Genomic DNA, 25,298 nt, shown 5'->3' with positions numbered 1-25,298 from the left:
TGGCTATGGAGCCCTTAGCCTGTGCCTTGCACCAGGATCAGGCCATTAATGGGATACCAGTGCCTGGAAGTGGGGGAGGAGAGGTAAAGACATCTCTATACATGGATGACGTCACCCTGCTCCTCTCTGACAATGCCTCAATTAGCAGAGCTCTGCAGTGCTGTGATCGTTTCTCCTTGGCTTCCTCTGCAAAAATTAACAAATCTAAGAGTGAGATTTTTATCAGAACTGGAGGGAGCCAAAAGAAGGACATGATCTCAGGCTGCAAGAGAAGAGAATTAAGGTCCTGGGGGTGTATTTTGGAGAAGAGATGGGAACAGTAAATTGTCAGAACAAATTGCCAATCTTAAACAAAAAACTGATGCAATGGAAGGACCGAGACCTCACCATGACAGGGAAGGTGCTGGTCATCAAAGACGAGCTCTTGCCTGTCTTGAATTTTCTGGCTTCTACCTTCCCAATCCCACACCGTGTTGCGGCGGTGCTGAGGAGATTGATGTTTCAATTTCTATGGGGTGGGAAGCAGGAAAGACTCAGAAGGGAAATAATGTACAGGCCGCTACCCTCAGGGGGGAAGTCTGTCCCAGATATTGCTACGAAGCTGCTGTGTATTTTCCTGGCCTCTGTGCTGAGAGGCTTTGCAACAGCACCTGCAGCGCGTACCTGGACTTATTTTTCCAGGCTCTGGGTAGGTAGGGAGGTGTTCAGAGTGTGGGGTGTCAGACCCAAGCTGGATGTCCCACTCTCTGACACATGCCCTGCAATTTATTGGACAGTTAAAAGTTTTCTAAGATCTCACCCAATTGGCCATATTCCCCTCCGAGATGTCAGCGTCCAAAAACTGGAAGATTTCGTTGCACCCCAGAATAATAGGCAGACCCCTGTGGGCATTTTAACATCAGCCCAAACAAGGAAGGTGTGGAAACACACATCCTCTAAGTTTCTGTGCAACATTCACAGAGATTTTGCCTGGAGTGTCGTCCATCAGTGCTTACCGGTACGAACTTTCTTGTACCGTAGGGGCCTCACCCCCAGCCCTCGCTGCGTTACGGTGGGCTGCGGCGAGGAGGAGACTGTGACCCATCTCCTGTGGTCCTGCTTTTTTGCTAAGGCCTTCTGGGCACAGTTTGAAGATTGGTTGCAGGCTCTCTCGCCCCAATTTACCCTGACCGCTGCTTTCGTCATATACGGCATCTCTCCTGTCAAACTTCCTCCTGACGTGTTTGACAGGATCTGGGCCGTGGTGAACAGTGGGAAAGACGCCCTGTGGAGAGTGAGGAACATGGGGCTGTTCAAAGGCATCGAGGTCCCAGTCAAGGCAGCAGGTAGCCTGGCCCTGTTCATCACCCGAGAGAACTATTACCTCAGAGATCTGTGGAGAGAAGGGAGGGAGGAAGCAGAAAATCTGTGGGAAATAGAGAGCATAGGTCAATATCTCAAGAAACTGTGAAAAACATTATCATGTTTAAGTAAAGAATGTGATTTGCACCAGAAAAAAAGAAAATTGTTGCTATGTAACTGGTACCGTGTCAAAATGTAATAAGATGTGATCATATATACTGTTTTAAGTATGTATATTAATGTAAACCTTTCTAATTTGTGATGTCCTGTATTTTTTTGTGAAAAGAAAATAAAGTTCTTAAAAATCGAAATCAGTTCACCCAGAGCGAGGCTCGGCCATTGCACTCCGGTTGTGCTGACCCCTGCCAATTCTTCAAATGTGGGAATCTCGACTGCATAATTTCTGGTAGTGGGGGACTGCGTTCGCGCTCTCCCCTGATGTGCTTGGTCCAATATCAGATACGGAAGAGTTACGACACCATGAGCTGCGATAGGATCCCAGTTCGAAAGGAGTCGATGCCACTGCTGGTTCCCGGTTTCTTTTAGTTAGAGGTCCGGAGAAGCATTTCAAGCTGGTTACACTACTCTTTCCGGACATTCATTCCCTTTTCAAAGACAGTCGTTTTGCTGTAGTCTGCATTATTTGGGCTGATTATCGAGGTTAGCCTTTATTTGGTCATGGGGGCCTCGGTACTGTATGCTAATTCTCAAGACAGTTTCACCCGTTTTCTGATTCCTAGGTTCTGTACCAGTGCAGACATGTCAAGCAGTGAATGGCTGTACCTCTATTGTATCCGTGCTCAATGAATGAAATCAGTAATAAATGAATATATGTATAGTTATACGAAAAACAAGTGGTTTATCGATTCATCTTCATTTGCAGATTTAGAGGCAACTTCGATATTCGTTTTACAAACGTTTTTTTTTTTTATATGGGTCACACACATGCCATAGCAACAAAACATCTCTAGAGATGAGGCTATAGATCACCTTTCCATCCTCCAGGTTTTCCTCCCAAAGCTTACGGTACCAACGGCGACCCCTGCTGGCCGAGAGAGCAAAAGCTTGCAGCACCTGGTATCCCCAGGCAGTCTCTCATCCAAGTACTAACCAGGCCCAACGCTGCTCAGCTTCTGAGATCATACAAGATCAGGCACATTCAGGGTGGTGTGGCCACAAGCAAAAGCCATGGCGCCTGACTCGCTACTTGAAGCTGTGTGTGGCTGGGGCTCCGTGCCCCCCGAGTGGGACTGAAGGATCGTTCGTGTGCAACTCTTTGGAAAGGAGCCTCTTTCCAAATCGCATTGCGTACCTGGATGTTGGCGAATGTGCTCCCTTGTGTTGGCTTGTCCCGCACTGGAGGAGAACAAACAAACTGCTCGGAGGAGCACAAGGCAAGTCTTCACAAGACAAAAACCTCCAGTGCACAGCACTCAAAACATTTCTGGGCTGTCGCGTGTTTATTTCAGCACATAAAGTGCACCAGTCCAACACGTCGGCCGGGCGTGCGGTGCCTCCGCCCTCTTGTGGTCTTGCGGCGTCAGAGCAAGAGGCTCCTTCTCGCTGCCTTTCCGCTGTGTTGCAGAGCCCCGAGAGGGAACCTGGAGCGCACACTTTGTGGGGGGCAGGGGACCGCGTTCGCGCTCTGCCCCGGTCTCTTGCGCGAGTAATAAATCTCACGGCGCCAGCCAGAGGCCAGGAGACAAGTACAATATCGCGGGACAGGGGGGCCTAGTCATTGATTGTTATATATGAGACGGGGATTAGGAGGAGACCCCAACTGATTGGTAAAGGGGAACACTTACACCAGAGTGACACCCCCAGCGTCTCTTTTTGAGAGACGCCCTGGGATTTCTTAATGGCCAAGGAGGGTCAGGACCTCGGTTTTACGCTTCCCCCGAAGGACGGCGCCTGTTTGTGCAGCAGAGTGTCGCCATCAGGATGCTGGGGCATAAGAAAGCCACACAGACCGTAGGGTGAGCGCTCCCTACTGGTCCCAGTCACACCTCTTGCAGGAGCAGCAGCAACCTGAGCTTTTCCGGGGGGAATCTCCCATCCGGGTGCCGGCTAGGCTCACACCTGCTGGGCTGCCATGGGTGAGCCCAGTCGAGAGTCGCAGGGTGAGATCTAGTCACCGGGGAGAAATGATACAAGCGAAGGATTGCTCGGCTCCCAGCACTTGAAAAGACCGACAAATGACTCGTTCCCGCTGGAGCTGAATGTACCTGCATGTGTCGTGTCGTCTACTTCCCCCGCCCCGCTGTGTTTGCTGTATTGTCTTTGAAGCCGGCCCCCGAGACGAGGTGCGCGGTGAGGTGAGGTGCGACACGCCGGAGCCCCGATGCTGCTAATGCGGAGCACTTGTTGAACTGGCATTGAAAGGACGTGTGCGCACGGAGCGAGCCTTCCCTGCGGCGGAGCGTGGAAACTTTCACCCCACGCTGCAGGAGTTGTGTCCTCTGCAGCGGTGCCGAGAGAACAACACAGAAGGCAGCAGGCTCTGGAGAGCGGGTAAGAGACGGAGCCTTGTGGGCAGGCGAGCAGGCCCGTTTTTTGGAAATTGCTGAAAAGGCTCCGGTGTTTGTTTGGTGTGTGCCAGGCGCACGACTCGAGCTTGTAGTGAAGTGGAAATCTAATGAGTTAATTGATTCTTAAAAATGTAGAGAGCTTTGCAAAAAAATATATTGGTGCTTTTAGATAATATTTCAAGGATATAACTGCTATGCTACAGTACGTGCAGAATTTTAGAAAACAGTTCGTCAACAAAGTACACTGTTTAGGTTAGTTTAGAAGACAATGTACCAAAACAATATATGCTGTCTGGGTCATTAGAATTAGCTGAAAGTAACTGATAAGCTTTGAATAACAAATCTAGTTTTTCTTCTCTCGCTCTATGATGTAATCTGTTTTCTCTTAGAGAAAGGGGAAGTTTTAGAAGGGACCAAGTGCTGAACTTTTTTACAGCGCAACGTCTTATAAAAACCCTGTACTGCTTGTAACAAATTGAGTCTCTGGTTGCACTTTGCGAAGTGGCAGCAGGGCTCCCAATATTGCAATATTGAAATAAAGACCTTACTCAGGTGAGAACTCTCTCTTGTGGCTTCCTTGATAGTTATATTTCCATGACACCCGTTTTTTGGAAAATGCTGAAAGGGCTCCGGTGTTTGTTCGGTGTGTGGCAGGCGCATGACGCGAGCTTGTGTAGCGATCTGCCGGTCTGGTGTTATGCAAATGAGGCCGAATTGCATCCCGGGAAATGCTGCGAATGCACATTGGCGACTGCAGATGTGTAGGCAACGGCGCGCTCGTTTTCTCGTTTTGCCCACCCTTTTGAGTGTTAGTGTGGCGTGTGAGTGTGCGAAAGAGTGGGCCCAGCAGGAGGCGGTGGTGTGCGGGGTGAGGAGCAGGCCTAGGCTGCGCGCTTTGTGCTGTGGGTGCGGGGCACTTGCAGGGGCTTGTACAGCTTATACTTACCTGGCAGGGGAGATATCTTGATCAAGAAGGAGGTTCACCCAGAAAACAGGTGAAACTGTCTTGAGAATTAGCATACAGTACCGAGGCCCCACTGACCAAATAAAGGCTAACCTCGATAATCAGCCTAAATAATGCAGACTACAGCAAAACGACTGACTTTGAAAAGGGAATGAATGTCCGGAAGGAGTAGTGTAACCAGCTTGAAATGCTTCTCCGGACCTCTAACTAAAAGAAACCGGGAACCAGCAGTGGCTTTCGAACTGGGATCCTATCGCAGCACGTGGTGTCATAACTCTTCCGTATCTGATATTGGACCAAGCACATCAGGGGAGAGCGCGAACGCAGTCCCCCACTACCAGAAATTATGCAGTCGAGATTCCCACATTTGGGGAATTCGCAGGGGTCAGCACAGCCGGAGTGCAATGGCCGAGCCTCGCTCTGGGTGAACCGATTCGATTTTTAAGAACTTTATTTTCTTTTCACAAAAAAATACAGGATATCACAAATCAGAAAGCTTTACATTAATATACATACTTAAAACAGTATATATGATCACATCTTATTACATTTTGACACTGTAACAGTTACATAGCAACAATTTTCTTTTTTTCTGGTGCAAATCACATTCTTTACTTAAACATGATAATGTTTTTCACAGTTTCTTGAGATATTGACCTATGCTCTCTATTTCCCACAGATTTTCTGCTTCCTCCCTCCCTTCTCTCCACAGATCTCTGAGGTAATAGTTCTCTCGGGTGATGAACAGGGCCAGGCTACCTGCTGCCTTGACTGGGACCTCGATGCCTTTGAACAGCCTCATGTTCCTCACTCTCCACAGGGCGTCTTTCCCACTGTTCACCACGGCCCAGATCCTGTCAAACAAGTCAGGAGGAAGTTTGACAGGAGAGATGCCATATATGACGTAAGCAGCGGTCAGGGTAAATTGGGGCGAGAGAGCTTGCAACCAATCTTCAAACTGTACCCAGAAGGCCTTAGCAAAAAAGCAGGACCACAGGAGATGGGTCACAGTCTCCTCCTCGCTGCAGCCCACCCTAATGCAGCGAGGGCTGGGGGTGAGGCCCCTACGGTACAAGAAAGTTCGTACCAGTAAGCACTGGTGGACGACACTCCAGGCTAAATCTCTGTGAATGTTTCACAGAAACTTAGAGGATGTGTGTTTCCACACCTTCCTTGTTTGGGCTGATGTTAAAATGCCCACAGGGGTCTGCCTATTGTTCTGGGGTGCAACGAAATCTTCCAGTTTTTGGACACTGACATCTCGGAGGGGAATATGGCCAATTGGGTGAGATCTTAGAAAACTTTCAACTGTCCCATAAATTGCAGGGCATGTGTCAGAGAGTGGGACATCCAGCTTGGGTCTGACACCCCACACTCTGAACACCTCCCTACCTACCCAGAGCCTGGAAAAATAAGTCCAGGTGCGCGCTGCAGGTGCTGTTGCAAAGCCTCTCAGCACAGAGGCCAGGAAAATGCACAGCAGCTTCGTAGCAATATCTGGGACAGACTTACCCCCTCAGGGTAGCGGCCTGTACATTATTTCCCTTCTGAGTCTTTCCTGCTTCCCACCCCATAGAAATTGAAACATCAATCTCCTCAGCACCACCGCAACAAGGTGTGGGATTGGGAAGGTAGAAGCCAGAAAATTCAAGACAGGCAAGAGCTGGGCTTTGATGACCAGCACCTTCCCTGTCATGGTGAGGTCTCGGTCCTTCCATTGCATCAGTTTTTTGTTTAAGATTGGCAATTTGTTCTGCCAATTTACTGTTCCCATCTCTTCTCCAAAATACACCCCCAGGACCTTAATTCTCTTCTCTTGCAGCCTGAGATCATGTCCTTCTTTTGGCTCCCTCCAGTTCTGATAAAAAATCTCACTCTTAGATTTGTTAATTTTTGCAGAGGAAGCCAAAGAGAAACAATCACAGCACTGCAGACCTCTGCTAATTGAGGCATTGTCAGAGAGTTAGCAGGGTGACGTCATCCATGTATAGAGATGTCTTTACCTCTTCTCCCCCACTTCCAGGCACTGGTATCCCATTAATGGCCTGATCCTGGCGCAAGGCACAGGCTAAGGGCTCCATAGCCAAAACGAATAACAAGGGGGATAATGGGCAGCCCTGCCTCACCCCTGAACAGACTTCAAAGGGGCGTGATCTATTGCCATTAACCATTACTCTGCTGTTGCTACCTGTGTACAGCAGGTTAATCCACTTTCTCATGATGGGGCCAAACTTCATGTGCTCAAGTACCGATGTTAAGTACTTGCCGGTTTAGGCGGTCAAAGGCCTTTTCTAGGTCTACACCTAAAATGCACAGAGGGAGGGAGTGGTCCTCTGAGTACAGACAGACATCCCTCAACAAGGCCAGGTTGTCGCTCATCAGGCGTCCTGCTATCCCACAAGTCTGTTCTTTCCCTACCAGTGAGGCCACTACATTTTGTAGGCACAGGAAAAGGGCTTTGGACAGGATCTTAGTGTCCACGCCTAACAGGCTGAGGGGTCTCCAGTTCTTTATGTCATTCTTTGCTCCTTTCTTAAACTAGAGAGAGATAGTGCCTTCTCTTAAGGAGTCAGGCAGCAATTCTGTCTTATAGCTTTCCTCGAATAGGAGCAGTAGCGGATCCTGAAGCAGATCCCAAAAGGTGCAATAAAATTCTTTAGGGAGCCCGTCAGCACCCGGAGTTTTCCCCTTCTGTAAGCTCTCCATAGCCTGTCTCAGCTCTTCTACTGTCAAATCCCTCTCAAGTACTTCCCTATCTTCTTCACTCAAAACATTTTCTAGCTTTGAGGTAAAAAAATGAATTTCTTCATCCTTTACCTCTGTAGAGCTGTACAGTCTTGAGTAGAAGGCCTCGGTGCAGGAGAGGATAGCACTCGGCTCTGTTCTCTCTCGTCCCTCCTCATCAACTACACTTTCCATGACAGACTTGGAGCCTGCCACTTTCCTGAAAAAGAAGCGAGTACACTTCTCATTTTCTTCCAAGAACTGCACTCTGCTTCTTAACAGCACTCCTCGACTACTTTCTTTGGCTATGCTCCGGATGTCCTTTTTTAAAAGGGTGATATCATCGAGCACATCGAAGCCACTGTGCAGCATCGTGTAGAGACGCTGCAGCTGCCTCTGTTTCCTGGCTAGCACTCCTCTCCGTCTGGCAGCAGCCTTCCTTCCCTCAGCCATGAAAAAGGCCTTTGTCCTCACCTTCACCTCCTCCCACCACTCTCCTACTGACCCGTACAGACACTGCAAGGACAGCCACTGTGATAGTTTCTCCTTGTAGCGGGATACTACCCCCTCGTTCTCTAGCAGCTTTGTGTTGAGTTTCCAGAGGCCTGGGCCAAAGACAGTCCCGCCCTGGAGTTCCACTCTACACCCTAAAGCCTGATGATCTGAGAAGAAGACAGCCTGAAGAGTGACCCGAACAACTTTCACTCTCTCTGAGACAAAGCAATAGTCAATTCTGGAGCTGCTATTCCTCCCTGACCATGTATATCCTGCTGTTGTGGGATATATACAGATGCAGCCATTCAAAATGCGCGGTAAAAACCCGCGGTACGGTAACCTACCCACAAGCCACCGCGGGGCACCTGAGGGTACCGCAGGGCAAGTGATTGGCTGGCCAAAATGACCGACAGGGGCACTCGTGGTGCATTGGTTGGTAGTGCATAGATTTAATCATTTAATGTCTTTACTGTGCACATTTTAATCCGCTTAGTTTTGAATATTTATATGGATTTTACCACTAAAGGGAAATTTTAGTAGCTGAGCATAAAAAGAAGAGGAGCATAACGCATCTGAAGGTCATAAACGATATTAATTTAAAACATTACTGTATGTATGTAAACTGTACTGTGTATGGCTGGTCTTGGTAGTTTAAAGAAAAAATACACACCAGTCTTCCATTTCTCCCTAAACATTTTAAGCATGAAAGTTTTATGAAACGGTACCCAAATATGCGATTGCTGTATAGAATGAATTTTAATTAAAAAAAAATATTTAACACGAACATTAAGCTGTTTACATCTACCGCCTGAGAACAGTCACCCGTTGCTACGGTGATTGGCTGACACCATCTGACACCCCTCTGATTGGAGAAAAAAGACGTGCTGGTTTGCTATACCAGGAAGAGGATTTCTTTCTATTCAAAACGTGTATTTTAAAAGTTTAAGAAGTAAAAACCTTACAGCGTACACAGATTTCTAAACTGATCAGGATCGTTATCTTTGTCTTATGCATAATAATGTTCACCGCTCTGTCCAGCAAATTAATAATAAACTTTATTTTATATAGCTTTTTAAACGAATAAGTAATTAGATTGCTCATAAACCTAATCACTTGCTTTTTCTTTTTATTTAGGCTCAGATTTCAACTATAGATCGTATTATTAATAACCATAATAACAACCAACCAACAAAAACAACCATATAAACATAATACCAACCAAAAACATAGATAACAACCACAATACAAAATCAAATAATCAAACCATTTTACACTCGCAAAGTCCTCCAATTATCATAATCCCGCCCCTTATGCAAAACCAAACCTTCCTCCCATCCCAGTTTATCCTGTTTATCATAAACAAAATCCACCTCAATTTTCAACATAAAGCATTACACAAAATCAATACCTCAACACTCCATACTCAACAACGATAATTCACAAACAGCCAGAACATGTAACTACACATTCCCAAACATACCTACTTTCCATAGCCCCGCCCCTTATGCAAAACCAACATCCCTCCCCTGTTCTCTCTCTCCCCTGGCGGTTGTAATTGTTTTTATTTTCAAATAAATTTTAGCAAAGTCATGTATTTTAAAAATCTTAAGATTTTTCTATTTATGTCTTTATTTAGTGGTTTCATTAGTGATAAAGGCTAAACTTTCTTGGAAAAATGTCTTTTATGTAAACCATGTTTGCTATTAATTCATTCAGGGCTAAAATATGTTCATTGTCTTCTAATGAAAGAAGGGTTCCTTTCGCCGTAGTCGGGAGCCTAGCCTTTAACTAGTAAGTACTGTATTTACTGGGTTTTTTTTGGGGGGGGGGTGTCTTTCGCTGGAAATCTCGCCTCCTACTTTGAAAATATCCGTGAAACCGGTTCAATTCGTCACAGCCAGCACTCCTGCAGAGAGTTGGGTTGTACTTGCAGTGTTTACAGTACACGCGTTATGCTCTTCGTTAATGTCTGTGAAGTTTTATTTAATCTCTGAGCCATACTGATTCTTCTGGAAGCCAGTTTCCGCCAGGGAGTAAAAAAAAAAACACACTATGGTATTCTCTCCAATGCAGTGCAGTTAAAAACATACCTCTGATGCTGCTCCTAAATGAATATCGTTTATGACCATCAGAAGCTTTATGCTCCTTTTCTTTTTTCCAGTGGGTTGAACAGGGAGAGGCATTTCATGATGTACTTTTCACTGATGAAACAACAGTGGCTCTGGAACAGTTTTCAACCAAGTCGTTTTATAAAAAGGGGAGATATGTACACGTTACTGAAGCTAAAAGTTTAGCCTTTGTCACTAATGTAAACACTAAATAAAGACATATAGAAATCCCTACGTTACAGACTGTATATGGCTGGTATTGGTAGTTTAAAGAAAAAATACACACCAGTATTCCACTTTCTCCCTAAACATTTTTAGGATCAGAGTCTTACATGTGGTTATTTCGAAAACGTTTGTACGTGCTCCTTCTTACCATGTTACTGTTTTCCGTTACTGACCATATTAAGTTTAAGTGCCTGTGGGCACTTTTCCTGTCCGTGGGGGGTGGACCGTCTTTCATTAGAAGGTTAGTCTGTTCTACTCTGAGAATGTAGAGGGGGTGGGAAGTGCCCGCGGTCATTTAATTAGTATTAAAATCTTAGTTATCTTTCTAGTTCACAGGTTTGCATGCATAATTTAATTTTGAAAGCCACTGAGACATCAGGTACTACTGTTGTATTTATGAAAAAGAAACAAAACAAAAAACATACTAACAACTGTGCCATCCTACTCCTTAGTTAATACATTTTATTATTCATAAACAGTTAACATTGTTAGCAAAATATTTTGAATTATATTTAACCCTATTTTTTCTTTAGTTTTGTATTTAACGTATTATATGATAGTCAGACTTAATGTATATTAATGTATATTTGAACAATGAAAATATATTTTTACAAGATTTTACATTAAGCACTTAAAATTAATATGGTTAATATTAGTAAACTGTAACATGCTGTACCAAGATCGGTTAAACTGCGAAGAAAATCCTTTCAGAGAAAATGTTTCAGGTGTGAAGAACAAACCTGTTCCCACACACCCTGCCCCCACTACCATTAGAATATACACAAACATTTTAGCGTTTCATTCTGAGCAGAAGACCCTCACACCTGAAGAGTGCTGGCTGTGACGAATTAAACCAGTTTTATAGGTTTCAATCACAGATTGGGACTCAGTAAAGTAACACACAGCGCCACTGGATTTGATAATACTGTACCTAACCAAAATCCGCAATATGGAAACAGAACCTGTGTAATTGTTGATAGATGATGTACTCGTAACATTTTTTCAAGATGAACTACAACATTTAAAAAATGACTTGTATGTACTTGATATCTCTAATCAATCCACGGGTTCCAGCAAAAAACGAAACTAAAACGCATACCGTTTAGCGCTTCTTATTAGTTGCTCAAAAGTAATCTGACCGTATGAAATGCATAATATAAACCTAGAAACATATACGTGAGCAGTACTTAAGCACTGTAGTATCGGTGTTAAGACATACCTCTCAAATACTGTAAATCAAGTTAAAAATATCTCAAGACCGATTCTGGTCGTAATGAAACCATGTTTCGTGTATGTTTTCTTTTTCATCTTGAAATAACTCATTTCTAAATACCTTTTTCACTGTTAACATCTTGTAGCAACTTTGCGACAAAATATACACTCTGAGAGTTCATCCTGCTACCAACATTAAATAAAACAAATCTTAAGATTTCTATATTTATGTCTTTATGTAGTGGTTTCATTCGAAGCTTACAATGTTTAGGGAGAAATGGAATACTGGTGTGTATTTTTTTCTTTAAAGTACCGAGACCAGCCATATACTGTATGTTTATGTTAAGATTTCCCTTCAGTGGTAAAATTAGATATGAATATTCAATACTTAAACGGGCACAGTTAAGACATTAAATATACATATACATATTGTATACAGTACAGTTTGCATATGGTAATATGTTTATGTTACGCGATTAAAAAATAAATAAATAAAACTGACAGGTCCAGCACCAGCTGGATTCGAACACACAACCTGCCAGTTGGTAGTCACGCACCTAGACCAGTAGGCTACAAGACAGCTCGCATAAGCAGGCAGGCGAAACAGCCCTCCCGCAGTACACGGATATAATCATACCGTTATTAAATTCTTGAGATACGCGATTCCATATTATATTCCCTTTAAATCAAATTCTAAAAGTATGCTTGTTGACTCCGGTATCACGTTAGTTAAAGACTTCGAAGCTTACAATGTTTAGGGAGAAATGGAATACTGGTGTGTATTTTTTTCTTTTCATGATAGGTGTCGCATTTTAAATCATTTTCGTAGTTAGAAATTATGAAACGCCCTGTTAAAAGCAAGGAAGTTTTTATGCCCGTTGAAGTAAAACAAAATGCCTGACAAAGTATGGCTTGGACAGATTCCAAGTGCTTGTACAAATGTGCTAAAGAAATTATACTTTGAGTATACAGCTTGTCCAAAGTCATCCATTATTAATACTATTAGTAATATCTTCAGTAAAGGCTTTGATGCATAAATATTTCTGATAAAGGTAGGTTGTGTACTTTTGTCCAACTGAGCAATCTTGCTTTCATAAAATATACCAACATTTGAATGACTGATGATTAACATGCTGTAATACACAGTTCAAAATTAAAGGCTCGAATGCTGTACATGAGAGGTTAAGCTCCCCCTGGCGGTTTTACAAGGCGACGCCGGATAGCTAGTCACGTGACACACGTGATACCGCGTGATACCCCGGTGGGCGTGTCGCGGTATGCCGTGAAATACCTCACCCATTTTGAATGGCTGCATCTGTACGTCTATATGTGTCTGAGAGTTTAAAGTCTTGAACTAAGTTCAAGGAAGGGGGTAGAGGGAGGGGTGGAGGGGTTCCAGCTGTCCCCATCACCATGCTCTCCTTCCTCCTCGCTCGGGGAGAAAACAGAGTCATTTTTCCTTTTCCTCAAGTCCAGCTCCTGGGAGCACTGAGGGTAATGGGGTGCAGCCGATGCACCAGTCTCCTCTTCCCCCTCACCCACCAGCTGCTGCAGATCCTCCGTGATGGACTGGATGGAGGAGAGGAGGGCATCTGTAGCACTTGCAGAGTCTGAGAAAAGCAGCTCCGCTGAATCCTGGGTATCCTCGCTGGACCCGCTCCACCGGGGGGCCCCACACTGGCCCTCATTCTGAGGAGCAGGAGTGGGGGAGGGGTCCTTGCTGTTCTCGGGGGTTTTCAAACCCTCGTGCTCGTCTGGTGCAGTCTGCGGTTGTGGGGGCGTAGTGGATTTCTCTTCCACCGGCCCCGGAGCCACAGCAGGACTGATCGTGGCTGGAGGCTGAGAGTCTTTGTCCAACAAGGGTTCTTTGTTTGACTTGTTGTTTGCTTTGGATTTTCGGGCCGGTTTGGCTGAAACAAGCACTGCCTCATCCTTTCTCATTTTGAGTTTATTGGCGTAGGCGTGAGGGCAGTTCTTAAAAATGTGTCCTTCCGAGCCACATAAATTGCACTTTGGCAGCATTGAACAGTCAGAGGCTAAATGTCCCTGTTTGCCACAGGTCTTGCAGCATTTCACAGTGCAGGATGATGCCAGGTGTCCCACAGCACCACAGCGCCGACACACCTTTGGTTGTCCCATATAAAACACATAGCCATTGCAGGCACCCAGCCGGATTGTAGACGGCAGGTGCCTTAAGCCTCCATTTACGCTGTCCGGTAGCAAGTGAACCTCGAATTTCCTTGCTCCTGTTTTTATACCATCAACATCTCTAACCTCAGTTCCATGGTGGACGGTGCAGTACTGGTTAAGCCAGGTATGAATGTCCTCTGTCTTTGCCAGTTCTGAGAACATAACAACATGCACCGTTTTCCTCTCTCTCTGTGTCAGAGGCTGCAAGTTGATCTTCTCAAGTGCAGGAACTTTCCCTCTTTTTGCCTCAAACACATCCACGCATTATTCAAACAGAGGATAGGTAGCAAACACAACCTCAAATGCTTTCTGACCTGGCAGAGCGAAGATGAAATCCAAGTGCCGAAGTTCAAAGCCAAGTTCCTTCTGCAACACTTTTCTGCTGAACTGCATACGATCCATGAAGAGGTCATCCAAAAGCTCAAAACGTACAGCATTCCTGCGGGATCTAAAGGTTGCCATCTCATAAACTGCAAAACAAACACTGCTTCCACAAAACAAGAAACAGTCAAACTACTCCACCTACAGGATGATCAACGTATCTCCCCTGCCAGGTAAGTATAAGATGTACAAGCCCCTGCAAGTGGCCCGCACCCACAGCACAAATCGCGCAGCCTAGCCCAGCTCCTCGCCCCGCACGCCACCGCCTCCTGCTGGGCCCACTCTTTCGCACACTCACACGCCACACTAACACTCAAAAGTGTGGGCAAAACGAGAAAATGAGCGCGCCGTTTCCTACACATCTGCAGTCGCCATTGCGCATTCCGACATGTCCCAGGATGCAATCGGCCTCATTTGCATTACACCAGACCGGCAGCTCGCTACACAAGCTCGAGTCATGCGCCTGGCACACACCGAACAAACACCGGAGCCTTTTCAGCAATTTCCAAAAAACGGGCCTGCTCGTCTGCCCACAAGGCTCGGTCTCTTACCCGCTCTCCAGAGCCTGCTGCCTTCTGTGCTGTTCTCTCAGCACCGCTGCAGGGGACACAACTCCTGCAGCGTGGGGTGAAAGTTTCCACGCTCCGCCGCAGGGAAGGCTCGCTCTGTGAGCACACGTCCTTTCAATGCCAGTTCAACAAGTGCTCCGCATTAGCAGCGTCGGGGCTCCGGCATGTCGCACCTCACCTCACCTCGCACAGCCCCCTCCTTGAATGTCTGGCGCTGGGCGTGCCCCGCTCTCCTCCACCTTATCTTATCGCGTGTGACCACCGACAATGGCCACAATGCAGGGGAATGGCACCTGTAAAGTGTTAATTGGGGCACAGGAACAGCCCGTCTCGTCTCGGGGGCCGGCTTCAAAGACAATACAGCAAACACAGCGGGGCGGGGGAATTCAGGTACATTCAGCTCCGGCGGGAATGAGTCATTTGTCGGTCTTTTCAAGTGCTGGGAGCCGAGTAATCCTTCGCTTGTATCGTTTCTCCCCGGTGACTAGATCTCACCCTGCGACTCTCGACTGGGCTCACCCACGGCAGCCCAGCAGGTGTGAGCCTAGCCGGCACCCGGATGGGAGATTCCCCCCGGAAAAGCTCATGTTGCTGCTGCTCCTGCAGGAGGTGTGACTGGGACCAGTAGGGACCGCTCACCCTGCGGTCTGTGTGGCTTTCTTATGCCCCAGCATCCTGATGGCGACACTCTGCTGCACAAACAGGCGCCGTCCTTCGGGGGAGGCATAAAACAGAGGTCCCGACCCTCCTTGGCCATTAAGAAATCCCAGGGCGTCTCTCAAAAAGAGACTCCGGGGGTGTCTCTCTGGTGTTAGTGTTCCCCTTTACCAATCAGTCGGGGTCTCCTCCTAATCCCCGTCTCATATGTAACAATCAATGACGAGGCCCCCCTGTCCCGCGATATTGTATTTGTCTCCTGGCCGCTGGCTGGCGCCGTGAGATTTAGTACTCGCGCAAGAGACCGGGGGCAGAGCGCGAACGCGGTTCCCCGCCCCCCTCAAAGTGTGCGCTCCAGGTTCCCTCTCGGGGCTCTGCAACACAGCGGAAAGGCAGCGAGAAGGAGCCTCTTGCTCTGACGCTGCAAGGCCACAAGAGGGCGGAGGCACTGCGAGCCCGGCCGACGTGTTGGACTGGTGTGCTTTATGTGCTGAAATAAACACGCGACAGCCCAGAAATGTTTTCAGAGTGCTGTGCACTGGACGTTTTTGTCTTGTGAAGACTTGCCTTGTGCTCCTCCGTGCAGTTTGTTTGTTCTCCTCCAGTGCGGGACAAGCCAACACAAGGGAGCACATTCGCCAACATCCAGGTACGCAATGCGATTTGGAAAGAGGCTCCTTTCCAAAGAGTTGCACACGAACGATCCTTCAGTCCCGCTCGGGGGACACAGAGCCCCAGCCACACATAGCTTCAAGTAGCTAGTTAGGCGCCATGGCTTTCGCTTGCGGCCACACCACCCTGAATGTGCCCAATCTTGTCTGATCTTGGAAGCTAAGCAGGGTTGGGCCTGGTTAGTACTTGGATGGGAGACTGCCTGGGAATACCAGGTGCTGTAAGACTTTAAGCGCAGGAGGCACCCTATCCCCGCTCGCTCATTCCCCTGTTCACACGTGCAGTACACCTTGTCCATCTGTTTATTTGTCAGCTTTGGCGAGACACGGGTGCTTGTGTATTAGCGTGAGCGGTTTTTATTCTGATCAGGAACAGTTTTACAAGTCCGCAAAGGATCGAGGAAAGGTTTATCGCCAGCTGAAAAGAGACACAGCGCTTCGGCTGTGGAGACTTGTTCGGCTGGCGTTCCGGGAGTCGCGTTTTTCAGAATTGTATTGAGATCGTTTTCCACAGAGCTCAGATGTCAAAGCACAGCAGCAGCTCTCCACAGCGATCCTCTATAGTGCCCTTTCTCCCGCAGCTCCGTCCTCATTGGAAGGAAGCAAGAGTGAAAGGCTGAAGTGAAAAGAGCGGGGACGAAGGCAGTGAAGAGAGAGAACGTGGGAAGAAGAGAAAAACGCAAGGGAAAAAAAGCAGCGTCGTAAAAGAGGTGACGGAGCTGTCCTCTCAATAAGAAGGGTGCCAGCGAGCCTTGCTCTCGCTTACGGCCACACCCCCTTGAGCACGCCTGATCTCGTCTGATCTTGGAAGCTAAACAGGGATGGGCCTGCTTAGTATTTGGATGGAAGACCGCCTGGGAATACCAGGTGCTGTAAGCTTTTAAGCGCAGGAGGCGCCCTATCCCCGCTCGCTCGCTCATTCCCCTGTTCACACGTGCAGTGCGGCTTGTCCGTCTGTTTATTTGTCAGCTTTGGCGAGACACGGGTGCTTGTGTATTAGCATGAGCGTTTTTTATTCTGATCAGCTGGTGTTGTCACACATCAACTACTCCATCACAGAGTCCCTGGACCCCCTGCAGTTCGCCTACCAGAACAACAGATCAGTGGATGATGCTGTCTCCCTGGCTCTGCATACAGCCTTGGAACACCTGGACACTAAGAACTCGTATGTGAGAGTGCTGTTTGTGGACTACAGTTCAGCATTTAATTCCATCATACCCTGTCAACTGGTGACAAAGCTCAGGGGATTAGGTCTGTGCAACTCTGTCTGCAACTGGCTGCTGGACTTTCTTATCGAGAGACCACAGGTGGTGCGGATAGGCAATAAAACATCAACACCACTCACCCTGAGCACTGGAACCCCACAAGGCTGCTGTCTGAGTCCAAGGTTGTACTCCCTATTTACTCACGACTGCACAGCAAGACACAGCAATAACCACATCATCAAGTTTGCCGATGACACCACTATAATAGGACTGATCAGTGATGATGACGAGTCCACTTACAGGGATGAAGTTGTACAGCTGCTTAGGTGGTGTCATAGCAATAACCTGGACTTGAACATAAAGAAAACGAAAGAGCTAATAGTGGACTTTCGGAGACACAGGCCACACACTCACAGCCCACTCAGTATTGATGGAACGGAAGTGGAAACAGTCACCAGCTTTAGGTTTTTGGGAATTCACATCTCTAAAGATCTAACCTGGACTGTGAACACTGACTCTATCATGAAGAAGGCTCAGCAGCGCCTGTATTTCTTGAGGTGCCTCAAGCGATGGGGGATGCCAACACATGTGTTGGTGAACTTCTACCGCTGCACTATCGAGAGCGTCCTCACCAACGGGATCACCGTGTGGTATGGCAACATCTCTTCGCGAGAAAGAAAGGCACTGCAGAGAATGGTCAATATGGCCCAGAAGATCATCGGCTGCGGTCTCACCGAGATTAAACAGCTCTATGAGGACCGCTGCCGTGGTAGAATTCTGGCCATCACAGAGGACAGTCACCACCCAGGGCATGAGCTCTTCACCCCACTGCCCTCAGGCAAGAGATATAAGAGCATACGGACACTTACCACTAGATTCTTCAATAGCTTCTATCCACAAGCAGTGAGACTGGCGAACACATTTAGCCATCCCCCTCGGACCACACCTACACCATCACCATCTACCTCATTGTAATTTATTAATTGTACGTCTCCAGTCATTGTTTACACGTCTGTATTGTTTACATTCAAACTGTCTGCATGTTTACTTGCACATTGTCTATTGTTTGTTTGTACATTGTCTTGATGCACTGTTTGCACTTTGTTTTGTTTTTTACACTTGTTTTATAATCGAGAGACTTTCTGTAAGTAAGAATTCCATTGTACCAGTACCGGTTACATATGGCAATAAAGTTCAAGTTCAAGTTCAAGTTCATGAACAGTTTTACAAGTCCGCAAAGGATCGAGGAAAGGTTTATCGCCAGCTGAAAAGAGACACAGCGCTTCGGCTGTGGAGACTTGATCGGCTGGCGTTCGGAGAGTCGCGTTTTTCAGAATTGTATTGAGATCGTTTTCCACAGAGCTCAGATGTCAAAGCACACCAGCAGCTCTCCACAGCGATCCTCTATAGCGCCCTTTCTCCCGCAGCTCCGTCCTCATTGGAAGGAAGCAAGAGTGAAAGGCTGAAGTGAAATAGAGCGGGGACGAAGGCAGTGAAGAGAGAGAACGTGGGAAGAAGAGAAAAACGCAAGGGAAAAAAAGCAGCGTCGTAAAAGAGGTGACGGAGCTGTCCTCTCAATAAGAAGGGTGCCAGCGAGCCTCGCTCTCGCTTATGGCCACACCCCCTTGAGCATGCCTGATCTCGTCTGATCTCGGAAGCTAAACAGGGTTGGGCCTGGTTAGTACTTGGATGGGAGACCGCCTGGGAATACCAGGTGCTGTAAGCTTTTAAGCGCAGGAGGCGCCCTATCCCCGCTCGCTCGCTCATTCCCCTGTTCACACGTGCAGTGCGGCTTGTCCGTCTGTTTATTTGTCAGCTTTGGCGAGACACGGGTGCTTGTGTATTAGCGTGAGCGTTTTTTATTCTGATCAGGAACAGTTTTACAAGTCCGCAAAGGATCGAGGAAAGGTTTATCGCCAGCTGAAAAGAGACACAGCGCTTCGGCTGTGGAGACTTGTTCGGCTGGCGTTCGGAGAGTCGCGTTTTTCAGAATTGTATTGAGATCGTTTTCCACAGAGCTCAGATGTCAAAGCACACCAGCAGCTCTCCACAGCGATCCTCTATAGCGCCCTTTCTCCCGCAGCTCCGTCCTCATTGGAAGGAAGCAAGAGTGAAAGGCTGAAGTGAAATAGAGCGGGGACGAAGGCAGTGAAGAGAGAGAACGTGGGAAGAAGAGAAAAACGCAAGGGAAAAAAAGCAGCGTCGTAAAAGAGGTGACGGAGCTGTCCTCTCAATAAGAAGGGTGCCAGCGAGCGTCGCTCTCGCTTACGGCCACACCCCCTTGAGCACGCCTGATCTCGTCTCATCTCGGAAGCTAAACAGGGATGGGCCTGGTTAGTACTTGGATGGGAGACCGCCTGGGAATACCAGGTGCTGTAAGCTTTTAAGCGCAGGAGGCGCCCTATCCCCGCTCGCTCGCTCATTCCCCTGTTCACACGTGCAGTGCGGCTTGTCCGTCTGTTTATTTGTCAGCTTTGGCAAGACACGGGTGCTTGTGTATTAGCGTGAGCGTTTTATATTCTGATCAGGAACAGTTTTACAAGTCCGCAAAGGATCGAGGAAGGGTTTATCGCCAGCTGAAAAGAGACACAGCGCTTCGGCTGTGGAGACTTGTTCGGCTGGCGTTCGGAGAGTCGCGTTTTTCAGAATTGTATTGAGATCGTTTTCCACAGAGCTCAGATGTCAAAGCACAGCAGCAGCTCTCCACAGCGATCCTCTATAGCGCCCTTTCTCCCGCAGCTCCGTCCTCATTGGAAGGAAGCAAGAGTGAAAGGCTGAAGTGAAATAGAGCGGGGACGAAGGCAGTGAAGAGAGAGAACGTGGGAAGAAGAGAAAAACGCAAGGGAAAAAAAGCAGCGTCGTAAAAAGAGGTGACGGAGCTGTCCTCTCAATAAGAAGGGTGCCAGCGAGCCTCGCTCTCGCTTATGGCCACACCCCCTTGAGCACGCCTGATCTCGTCTGATCTCGGAAGCTAAACAGGGTTGGGCCTGGTTAGTACTTGGATGGGAGACCGCCTGGGAATACCAGGTGCTGTAAGCTTTTAAGCGCAGGAGGCGCCCTATCCCCGCTCGCTCGCTCATTCCCCTGTTCACACGTGCAGTGCGGCTTGTCCGTCTGTTTATTTGTCAGCTTTGGCAAGACACGGGTGCTTGTGTATTAGTGTGAGCGTTTTATATTCTGATCAGGAACAGTTTTACAAGTCCGCAAAGGATCGAGGAAAGGTTTATCGCCAGCTGAAAAGAGACACAGCGCTTCGGCTGTGGAGACTTGTTCAGCTGGCGTTCGGAGAGTCGCGTTTTTCAGAATTGTATTGAGATCGTTTTCCACAGAGCTCAGATGTCAAAGCACAGCAGCAGCTCTCCACAGCGATCCTCTATAGCGCCCTTTCTCCCGCAGCTCCGTCCTCATTGGAAGGAAGCAAGAGTGAAAGGCTGAAGTGAAATAGAGCGGGGACGAAGGCAGTGAAGAGAGAGAACGTGGGAAGAAGAGAAAAACGCAAGGGAAAAAAAGCAGCGTCGTAAAAGAGGTGACGGAGCTGTCCTCTCAATAAGAAGGGTGCCAGCGAGCCTTGCTCTCGCTTACGGCCACACCCCCTTGAGCACGCCTGATCTCATCTGATCTCGGAGGCTAAACAGGGATGGGCCTGGTTAGTACTTGGATGGGAGACCGCCTGGGAATACCAAGTGCTGTAAGCTTTTAAGCGCTGGAGGCGCCCTATCCCCGCTCGCTCGCTCATTCCCCTGTTCACACGTGTAGTGCGGCTTGTCCTTCTGTTTATTTTCAGCTTTGGCGAGACACGGGTGCTTGTGTATTAGCATGAGCGTTTTTTATTCTGATCATGAACAGTTTTACAAGTCCGCAAAGGATCGAGGAAAGGTTTATCGCCAGCTGAAAAGAGACACAGCGCTTCGGCTGTGGAGACTTGTTCGGCTGGCGTTCGGAGAGTCGCGTTTTTCAGAATTGTATTGAGATCGTTTTCCACAGAGCTCAGATGTCAAAGCACAGCAGCAGCTCTCCACAGCGATCCTCTATAGCGCCCTTTCTCCCGCAGCTCCGTCCTCATTGGAAGGAAGCAAGAGTGAAAGGCTGAAGTGAAATAGAGCGGGGACGAAGGCAGTGAAGAGAGAGAACGTGGGAAGAAGAGAAAAACGCAAGGGAAAAAAAGCAGCGTCGTAAAAGAGGTGACGGAGCTGTCCTCTCAATAAGAAGGGTGCCAACGAGCCTTGCTCTCGCTTATGGCTGCACCCCCTTGAGCACGCCTGATCTCGTCTGATCTCGGAAGCTAAACAGGGATGGTCCTGGTTAGTACTTGGATGGGAGACCGCCTGGGAATACCAGGTGCTGCAAGCTTTTAAGCGCAGGAGGTGCCCTATCCCCGCTCGCTCGCTCATTCCCCTGTTCACATGCGCAGTGTGGCTTGTCCGTCTGTTTATTTGTCAGCTTTGGCGAGACACGGGTGCTTGTGTATTAGCGTGAGCGTTTTTTATTCTGATCATGAACAGTTTTACAAGTCCGCAAAGGATCGAGGAAAGGTTTATCGCCAGCTGAAAAGAGACACAGCGCTTCGGCTGTGGAGACTTTATTAATAAGGCCCCTCAGTAGTTGAGATCTCTGTTATACCCATCTAGAAACATGCAATCAGCATGTTATTGCTGAAGCAATAGTCACAACATTATTCCACACCTGGGTGAGAGGCGGGTTATGATGACAGTCATGCTTTCTACACCTTATACTGAGCTCAGAAATGGACCAAGCGGACATCTCACGAGCAGATCCCTCCGCGTATAAGAAAGGCAACTTGTCTCAGCAAAAATACCACGGATTCACATCCAAAATATGATAAAAAGGCAAAAACCCCACACTTGGAATGCAAACGTACCCTAAAAAGGAAACACGGTTTTAAAACCAACTTGATTTTCCCCTGGAGAAACCTTTTTATGGACACACATCGCATCTATTACACATGTAGAACTAAATATAAAGATAAAACTTAATATAAGAAGTCATGACATATCACACATGACGAAGTCTGGTCCAGAATAAACAGTTTACACTGACCCACCTTTATTTACCCTGGTCACTCACTTCTATTAACTATTTAACTGGGTAACAAATTAATATTTGTTTCAATTTGGGATCTACACCTGGGAGCCCTGAAATGTTGGCCAGAGGGGAGAAGCTGATATTCAGACGTGAGAATATATTTAAAAAAAGGATCTGATGTTGTTTTTCACCTGTCTAATCAAAGCTTGTTCAAAAATTATCTGATTATAGGACACACGAGTTTATAATCATACTCATTCCACTTTTTAAACCCGTATATATGCACAATATGAAACGTATATACACTAAATCTCACGTGTGACTCCCATAATATACATTTCTTTACGAAAATTAGGAACACTTACTACAATTATCAACCCCCCATGACGAGGCAATATTTCATACCTTTGTTTCTTTGTGGGTTCAAAGTTCTGTCCTGTCGTTTCACACGTAATGTTTTGGTAGTTATCTCAATTTTCCTTTGCAATTATCTCCAAGATCATCATCAACTTTTTGTAAAACGCTATGCACAACTGATATTTAAAGAAAGTCCTGTACCAAAACGTCTTCGTAGGGAAAGACAACTTTTTTTTCCTTATGTTAGTCGCTACACGGTTACTCAAAAAATCCATTCACCGCTTTTAAAAAAAAAGTTTCGTTTTTTACTGTGGTTCACTGACATTTCTGTCACAATTCTGAGGGACCCCAAATAAAATTCACTTGCCGGTATAAAGACGCCGGCGAGGATAAGACAGGTATCGAGCCACCTGCGTATCTAGCGGACGTTTAAAATAAAAAAATGGCGTGTAATGTTGCGAAGGGCTACTGTTTTTTTTATAGTTTGTCGATTGTAAGGGACGTGGGCCGCGACAGAAATACTGGACGGGGTGGGAAAAGGTTTATTGATGGTTTATTGTACCGCAACGGTCACAATTGACTCACCAGCAAAGATGGCGCCGAGGCCACATCGACTCCCTCCCGCCCTGCCTCGCACCGAAGCTCGAGCTGCGGAGCGCGACGCCAAACCGCCGGTCCACGGGCGCGGGCGCCGGACATAGACGTCATAAACCCTTCCGAGGCGCAGGAATTATAGATCACTGTAGTTTCTTCTGGACCCGGGTTAGGGACAGTGTGCCCTCCGTGAGAGTCTTCTGAGGAAGCCAGTGTCTCATGGGTGTCCAGGCTTCGTACCATCTGTCCATCACAGGACACACAGACACACACACTCACACACCCTGGACAGGACACCAGTCCATCACAGGACACACACACACCCTAGAGAGGACACCAGTCCATCACAGGACACACACACACTCACACACCCTGGACAGGACACCAGTCACTCACAGGACACACACACACACTCACACACCCTGAACAGGACACCAGTCCCTCACAGGACACACACTCACACACCCTGAACAGGACACCAGTCCCTCACAGGACACACTCACACAACCTGGATAGGACACTAGTCCCTCACAGGACACTCAGACACACACACTCACACACCCTGGACAGGAACCAGTCCATCACATGACAAACACACACTCACTCACACACCCTGGACAGGACAGCACTCCATCACAGGACACACACACACCAGGGCCAGTTTTCCCAGAAGCCAATTAGCCCAAAAGCCTGTCTTTGGACCCGGAGAACACAGGGAGAACATGCAGACTCCACACAGACAGTCCCCCCCCCGGGTCCAGACCCGAGCCCGGAGCCCCCCCGCGCTGAACCCCTCCATACAGACGGCCGCACACAGCTCCGTTGTTCCCGATTCCCGAGGTGATCTGTTGAAAGAAGCCGGTGTGTTGCCTCCAGGTGACATTTCCTACTGGAGTCAGGACAGGAGGCTCTTCTGTACACAGAAGGGGGTGGGGAACAAGCCGCCCAGCCCTGTGGTTGAAGCCGATACCCCGGCTTCTCTCCAGACACAGCTGGGTGAGCTCCTCCAGTCAGTACAGGGGGCTCTACTGTACACAGAGGGTGGCGGGGGTGTGGAACAACTCCTTTGTTCGGGGCCTTGGGGCATTCTTGTTGTGAAAGGTGCTATATAAAAAAACTGAATTGAAATTGAATCTTACAGGTTTGGGTTTTTCGGAGATCTTGTCAGAGATCTTGTCTGACATGCCATTTCAAAACCGTAACGACACTCCTCACGTCCAAGCGCCGCCGGTCTGTGACGTAACGTATGCTTACACAACCATGACGGTTTCATCATGGACAGCACGAAAGCCCGAAAAGTGGTTGACGTTTTAATTTGGCAATGCCACGATGGATCCCAGTTTTTTTTTTTATTTTGGGGGCCAAAGAGGACAAAAAAGGAAACGTCTGGAGGTGGATCGATGGTCATCTCTGCGGTTGTTCTGATGTTCTGGAAAAAACAAAACAAAAAAAAAACGGCTCGCTTGCCCGGTCGTGTAGTGTTTCCACACCCCACGCAAATCAACTTCTCTTCGCCCCCGGGGGCTCGTCGCCCGCCGCACCCCTCTCACGTGATAGGGGCTTCCCCCGGCTGTGACGTACTTACCCTACCCCCTTTTCCGCCAACGTCATACCGAAGGTCGTGCTTCGGGCCGCGGCGATGTTGACGGACTGTCTTGTAGCGTGAGAAGGGTTTAAATTTCGACTTAAGGAGTTGGCCATCGTTATATTTCGCGAGGTATCATACGGGGGGAAAAAGAACATTTATATTTACCAACCTACTAGTAATACTGGGTGGATGTCACGTTCCCCAAAGTTCAGTGCCTCTCTCTAATAAAGTAGAAACGCGACATTAAACTCCGTTCGAAACGGGAGAAATCACCAGGACACGATACAACTGACGTCCGGAAAAGAAAAAAAGAACTCCTATTCCCATTTGTAATGACCCCGTCGTGTTTTTCCCGGTGTGCGCTTATCTTTCGGAGACCGTTTCTCTCTGGTGTTGTTTTGCTGTTGGAATAAATGCCGAGGTGACCCTTCTGTGTGGAGTCTGCG

General features: G+C 47.6%; 4 non-coding genes and 6 pseudogenes across 4 annotated transcripts; 8 read left to right on the top strand and 2 right to left on the bottom strand.

The window, feature by feature from the left end:
* Positions 1–1,609: 1,609 nt before the first annotated feature.
* On the top strand, positions 1,610–1,779 carry LOC138243715 (U1 spliceosomal RNA). Its single transcript, XR_011192336.1, has one exon. It is a non-coding gene; the product is annotated as a U1 spliceosomal RNA (small nuclear RNA).
* A 624-nt stretch (positions 1,780–2,403) lies between these two features.
* LOC138219026 (5S ribosomal RNA) lies at positions 2,404–2,522 on the bottom strand (annotated as a pseudogene).
* A 2,617-nt stretch (positions 2,523–5,139) lies between these two features.
* Positions 5,140–5,275, bottom strand: LOC138243649 (U1 spliceosomal RNA; annotated as a pseudogene).
* A 10,899-nt stretch (positions 5,276–16,174) lies between these two features.
* Positions 16,175–16,293, top strand: LOC138216731 (5S ribosomal RNA). The gene has a single exon (XR_011180443.1). It is a non-coding gene; the product is annotated as a 5S ribosomal RNA (ribosomal RNA).
* A 532-nt stretch (positions 16,294–16,825) lies between these two features.
* Positions 16,826–16,944, top strand: LOC138218721 (5S ribosomal RNA; annotated as a pseudogene).
* A 1,933-nt stretch (positions 16,945–18,877) lies between these two features.
* LOC138245464 (5S ribosomal RNA) lies at positions 18,878–18,996 on the top strand. Its single transcript, XR_011194074.1, has one exon. It is a non-coding gene; the product is annotated as a 5S ribosomal RNA (ribosomal RNA).
* A 537-nt stretch (positions 18,997–19,533) lies between these two features.
* On the top strand, positions 19,534–19,652 carry LOC138218084 (5S ribosomal RNA; annotated as a pseudogene).
* Positions 19,653–20,190: 538 nt separating this feature from the next.
* On the top strand, positions 20,191–20,309 carry LOC138219001 (5S ribosomal RNA). The gene has a single exon (XR_011181561.1). It is a non-coding gene; the product is annotated as a 5S ribosomal RNA (ribosomal RNA).
* A 537-nt stretch (positions 20,310–20,846) lies between these two features.
* Positions 20,847–20,965, top strand: LOC138217825 (5S ribosomal RNA; annotated as a pseudogene).
* A 536-nt stretch (positions 20,966–21,501) lies between these two features.
* LOC138218753 (5S ribosomal RNA) lies at positions 21,502–21,620 on the top strand (annotated as a pseudogene).
* Positions 21,621–25,298: the final 3,678 nt, after the last annotated feature.

Source organism: Lepisosteus oculatus, chromosome 14, assembly GCF_040954835.1.
Source record: "Lepisosteus oculatus isolate fLepOcu1 chromosome 14, fLepOcu1.hap2, whole genome shotgun sequence".
Lineage (NCBI taxonomy): Eukaryota > Metazoa > Chordata > Actinopteri > Semionotiformes > Lepisosteidae > Lepisosteus > Lepisosteus oculatus.
This window is presented reverse-complemented; position numbering and strand designations above follow the sequence as displayed.